The sequence below is a fragment of the Tachyglossus aculeatus genome (assembly GCF_015852505.1).
Source record: "Tachyglossus aculeatus isolate mTacAcu1 chromosome 12 unlocalized genomic scaffold, mTacAcu1.pri SUPER_6_unloc_2, whole genome shotgun sequence".
Classification (NCBI taxonomy): domain Eukaryota; kingdom Metazoa; phylum Chordata; class Mammalia; order Monotremata; family Tachyglossidae; genus Tachyglossus; species Tachyglossus aculeatus.
In genome coordinates, this window is record NW_024044829.1 from 16,484,560 (window position 1) to 16,490,667 (window position 6,108).

The 6,108-nt window shown below is 45.5% G+C and overlaps 1 pseudogene; it reads left to right on the forward strand.

Annotated features, from left to right (window-relative positions):
• Nucleotides 1–2,850: 2,850 nt before the first annotated feature.
• LOC119921459 lies at nucleotides 2,851–3,781 on the forward strand (annotated as a pseudogene).
• Nucleotides 3,782–6,108: the final 2,327 nt, after the last annotated feature.

A 6,108-nucleotide genomic window follows, 5' to 3' on the forward strand; every position in this document is an offset into this window, starting at 1 on the left:
TCATTCATTCATTTATTCAATCATATTTGTTGAGCACGTACTGTGTACGGAGCACTGTACTAAGCGCTTGGAAAGTACAAGTTGGCAACATAAAGAGACGGTCTCTAATCAACAACGGGCTCACAGTCTAGAAGAGGGAGACAGACAACAAAACAAAACATGTAGACAGGTGTCAAAATCGTCAGAACAAATAGAATTATAACTATATGCACATCATTAACAAAATAAATAGAATAGAAAATAAGTACAAGTAAAATAAATAGAGTAATAAATCTGCACAAATATATACGAGTGCTTTGGGGAGGGGAAGGAGGTAGAGCAGGGGAGATGGGGAGGAGGAGAGGATAAAGGGGGCTCAGTCTGGGAAGGCCGCCTGGAGAAGGTGAGCTTTCAGTAGGACTTTGAGGGGAGGAAGAGAGCTAGATTGGCAGATGTGTGGAGGGAGGGCATTTCAGGCCATGGGAAGGACGTTGGCCGGGGATCGAAGGCGGGACAGGCGAGAACGAGACACAGTGAGGAGGTTAGTGGCAGATGAGCGGAGTGTGAGGGTAAGGCTGTAGAAGGAGAGAAGGGAGGTGAGGTAGGAAGGGGCGAGGTGATGGAGAGTCTTGAAGCCGAGAGTGAGGAGTTTTTGCTTGATGTGTAGGTTGACAGGAAACCACTGGAGATTTTTGAGGAGGGGAGTGATGTGCCCACAGCGTTTCTGCACAAAGATGATCCGTGCAGCAGCGTGAAGTATAGATTGAAGTGGGGAGAGACAGGAGGATGGGAGATCAGAGAGGAGGCTGATGCAGTAATCCAGTTGGGATAGGTTGAGAGATTGAACCAGCACGGTAACTGTTTCGATGGAAAGGAAAGGGTGGATCTCGGCGATGTTGTGGAGGTGAGACCGGCAGGTTTTGGTGACGGATTGGATGTGTGAGGTGGATGAGAGAGCAGAGTCGAGGATGACACCAAGGTTGTGGGCTTGTGAAATTGGAAGGATGGTAGTGCTGTCAACAGTGATGGGAAAGTCAGGGAGAGGACAGGGTTTGGGAGGGAAGATAAGGAGTTCAGTCTTGGACATACTGAGTTTTAGATGGTGGGCAGACATTCAGATGGAGATTTCCTGAGGGCAGGAGGAGATACGAGCCTGGAGGGAGGGAGAGAGAGCAGGGGCAGAGATGTAGATTTGGGTGTCATCAGCGTAGAGATGATAGTTGAAGCTGTGGGAGCGAATGAGTTCGCCAAGGGAGTGAGTGTAGATAGAGAACAGAAGGGGACCAAGAACTGACCCTTGAGGAACCCCTACAGTAAGGGGATGGTAGGGGGAGGAGGAGCCCGCAAAAGAGACTGAGAATGAATGGCCAGAGAGATAAGAGGAGAACCAGAAGAAGACGGAGTCTGTGAAACCAAGGTTGGATAGTGTGTTGAGGAGAAGGGGGTGATTCACAGTGTCGAAGGCAGCTGAGAGGTTGAGGAGGATTAGGATAGAGTAGGAGCTATTGGATTTAGCAAGAAGGAGGTCATTGGTGACCTTTGAGAGGGCAGTTTCAGTGGAGTGTAGGGGATGGAAGCCAGATAGGAGAGGGTCAAGGAGAGAGTTGGCACTGAGGAATTCGAGGCAGCGAGTGTAGACGACTCATTCTACAAGTTTGGAAAAGAAGGGTAGGAGGGAGATAGGGCGACAACTAGAAGGGGAGGTGGGATCAAGAGAGGGTTTTCATTAGGAAGGGGGAGATGCGGGCATGTTTGAAGAGAGAGGGGAAGGAACCAGTGGAGAGTAAGCGGTTGAAGATGGAATTTAAGGAGGGAAGGGGCGAGAGTTTTCATAAAATGAGAGAGAATTGGGTCTGAAGCACAGGTGGATGGATTATCACTTGAGAGGAGGGAAGAGATTTCATGTGAAGATACTTCTGGGAACGATGGAAGAGTAGTGGAGAGGATTGACAGTGGGGAGGGAAATAGGGCGACAACTAGAAGGGGAGGTGGGATCAAGAGAGGGTTTTCATTAGGAAGGGGAAGACGTGGGCATGTTTGAAGAGAGAGGGGAAGGAACCAGTGGAGAGTAAGCGGTTGAAGATGGAATTTAAGGAGGGAAGGGGCGAGAGTTTTCGTAAGATGAGAGAGAATTGGGTCTGAAGCACAGGTGGATGGATTATCACTTGAGAGGAGGGAAGAGATCTCATCTGAAGATACTTCTGGGAAGGATGGAAGAGTAGCGGAGAGGATTGACAGTGGGGTGGGGGGATGGAGAAGGAGGAGGGCTGACTGGGGAGCTCAGACCTGATGGAGTTAATTTTACTAATGAAGTAGGAGGCCGGATCGTTGGGGGTGAGGGATAGAGGAGGGCACTTGGGAGAGTGAAATATAACAATAAATAGACATTCCCTGCCCACAGTGGACCTATAGTATAGATGGGGAGACAGATATTAATATAAATAAATAAATTACTGAAATGTACTCAAGTTTCTGTGGGGCTGGGGGCGGGGCCGGTGATGAATAAAGGGAGCAGAAGGGAGTGAGAAAATGCAGAAGGGAGTGAGAGAAGAGAAAGGGGGGGCTTAGTCAGGGAAGGCCCCTTACAGGAGGTGTACCTTCAATATGTCTTTGAAGTCGGGGAGAGTAGCTGTCCTTCGGGTTTGAGGAGTAAGTTAACCTGATCTGCTTCAATTTCCCACTCTGTGAATTGAGTACAGTAAACACTTTCCCATCCCACCTTTGAGGTTCAGAGAAAATTGACAAGATGATAGAGATTTGGTACTTAGAGTTTTATTACTTGATTGTTTCAAAGCAAAACTAACGAGGATCGTCATTCTCTACATAGAATCTGCAGATCTCACCCCTGCTCTCAACGTCTACACTGAGTTGATGGGTAATGAAAACAATGTGACAGAATTCATTCTACTGTGACTTACACGTAATCCAAGGATGCAGAAAGTCATCTTTGTTGTCTTTTTAATAATCTACATCATCACCGTGGTGGGAAATGTGATCATTATGGTAACCATATCCACCACTAAGACTCTGGACTCCCCCATGTATTTCTTTCTGGCCTATTTGTCATTTTTCGATGCCTGATTTTCTTCTGTCATCACACCTAAACTGATCACCGATTCTGTCTGTGAGAAGAAAATCATCTATTTCAAAGGCTGTATGACTCAGTTCTTTGGAGAGCATTTTTTTGGCGGGGCTGAAATTATTCTCCTCACGGTGATGGCCTATGACCGTTTTGTGGTGATATGTAAGCTGCTACATTACACGACCATCATGAACCGGAGTGTGTGTGGTGTGCTGGTGGGGGTCGTCTGGACGGGAGGCCTGGTGCATGCGACAATCCAGATTCTCTTCATGGTCGATTTACCCTTCTGAGGCCCCAACGTCATCGATCACTTCATATGTGATTTGAACCCTTTGCTTAACCTTGCTTGCACAGACACCCACAACCTCAGCCTCTTTGTAGCTGCGAACAGTGGATTGATCTGTCTGTTAAGCTTTGTCATGTTGATGATTTCCTACATCGTGATCCTGTGGTCCCCGAAAACACACAGTAAAGAGGGTAGGCACAAAGCGCTCTCCACCTGCATCTCCCACATCACCGTCGTTGTCCTGTTCTTCGTTCCGTGTATATTTGTGTATATGCGGCCCGCCTCCACCTTCCCCATGGATAAAGCTATTGCAATATTTTACACGATTATAACCACTATGCTAAACCCCCTTAATCTACACCCTGAGAAATGTGCAGATGAAAAATGCCATCAGGAAACTATGGAGTAGAAAAGTGACTTCTGAAGATAAATAGGCATCACCCTGTGAAAATGGTGATATTTGTCCAAGTGAGGGAAGTGCCAAGCGAGGATTTCAGGTAACTCTTTTTAGAAAAAAAATGTATAGGGCATTCAAAGCTCAGTGGAGCACATTTCTTATATGTCTGTTGTATTTCTCAAGAGCTTGTTGCAGTGTATTGCTATTTTTATGGTGCTGATGCCTGTCTACTTGTTTTGTTTTGTTGTCTGTCTCCCCCTTCTAGACTGTGAGCCCGTTGTTGGGTAGGGATTGTCTCTATCTGTTCCCGAATAGTACGTTTCGGCAAGTGCTTAGTACAGTGCTCTGCACACGGTAAGTGCTCAATAAATGTGACTGAATGAATGAGTATTGCATTCAGTAGGTGCTCAAGAAATATCACTACATGAACTACTAAAGAGATTCTTAGCTGTAGAGTTATTCATCCTCACTTCAGCTTATTTAGCAACCTTTACATGTTAAGAAGCTGATTTTCCTGCTACTACTGCTTTCATTGATCTTTTTATCCTTCTCTCATCTCGATTGAGGAGAAATGAGAGGAGTCTGCTCAATAGCACAGCCAGTCCTGTTATAGTTTAAAGAATAAAATAAATGTTTCTTTAGCAACAGAGTGTTGTCTTTTTCCTATTGTCTTTTTTCCTATAGCTCCACTGAATATCACATTGTACCAGACATGTCATAGTCATTAAAAGTAGAATGGGGTGTTTCCTAATTTGATTCCTGAGAAGCAGGTCATAGAAGATGGGAACTCCTTGTGAATTTCAAAACAAACCAATGCTAAATCTTTCTCCAATCAACAATCGGGAGAGGGACAGTATTGAAGAATGATCCATGATAGCATTCCACATCCATAATCATGATGCTTAGCTATGAAGGCAAAGTGTGCTTTCATTTATGATTCTGCACTAGATTAAGCAAATCAGAAAAGAAAAACAACTTGGAGGAGACCAAGATCAAATCAGACGTATTGGGACTGCTTTGCAATCTATTCCAGCCTAAGTAAAGCTGCTTAAAAAGGTCAGTGTCCAACGTGAGGGATCAATGTTTGCATAGGTCTGCATCTACTCCTGAAAATGAGAGTTGTTAGGGACCAGTCTGGATCCACTGTGAGAAGCAACTTGACTCTTCAGAAAGAACGCAGGCCTGAGAATCAGAGGACCCGGGTTCGTATCCCTGCTCCTTCACTATCTCCTGTGTGACCTTGGGCAAATCACTTCATTTCTCTGTGCCTCAGTTCCCTCACCTGTAAAATGGGGATTAAGGCTTTGAGCCATGTGAGGGACAGGTACTGAGTCCAACTTGATTATGTTGTATCCACCTCGGTGCTTACTGCAGTGCCTGGCAAATAGTAAGCACTTAACAAATACCATTTACAAAAAAAAAGAGATAAAAGGAAAAGACAGAGGTGCTTGTGGTGGCGAGGGAAGAGCAGGGAAAGGGACACACTTGTCAGTTGGTTTTTACCTTTTTCTCAGTGACACAAGCTATTACCTGGTAGAGAATGTATTGGTTCCAAGTGCCATCACAGAAGAAGACCTAACACGTTATTAAGCATTTGATTAATCGGGCCTAGAAGCACTTCAGAGGGAAGCTGTGGCTCTATCTGGAAGTGATGACCAATGCACTGAGGCTTCCCATCATGTTTCACAGTCTTGCTCAAAAATGGAGAATGTCTCTCCTGGTGCAGGCTGGTATCATCAGCCAATCTTTTTGCAGACTTGGAATGGCTCAGAAACAGCATGGCCTGGTGCATTTAGTACAGGCTTGGGCGTCAGAGGATCTGGATTATAATTTCAGCTCTGCCATTTCTCCACTGTGTGACCCTGGACAAGTTATTGCTCTGTGCCTCAGTTACCTCATTAGTTAAATGGGGATTAAGACCGTGAGTTCATTGTGGGATGTAGACTGTGTCCAACCTGATTAGCTTGTATCTTCCCCAGTACTTAGTACAGTGCCTGTCACAGAGTCAACACTTAGCAAATACCATTAAAAAAAAAACTAGAAGGGTGCAAGAGGCAGAGTCTTTCCCTCTAATTCCAGGGCAAACCATTCCACTGAGAAGACAGTTAAGGGTCACTTGTAGGATGGAGGTGCAATGGAACCCTGAGTAGTGTTAGGTGATCCTGGGTGTGTGGACGGTTTCCTGGGCTGCCATCAAAATGGTCCTCCCCTTTGGAGGAGTCAGCTATTGGAGAAGAGACTTCCAAACTGTAAGCTCATTGTGGGCAGGGAATGTGTCTGTTTAGTGTTACATTGTATCCTCTCAAGCGTTTAGTACAGTGCTCTCCACACAGCAAGTGCCCAATATATAACATTGACTAAGAA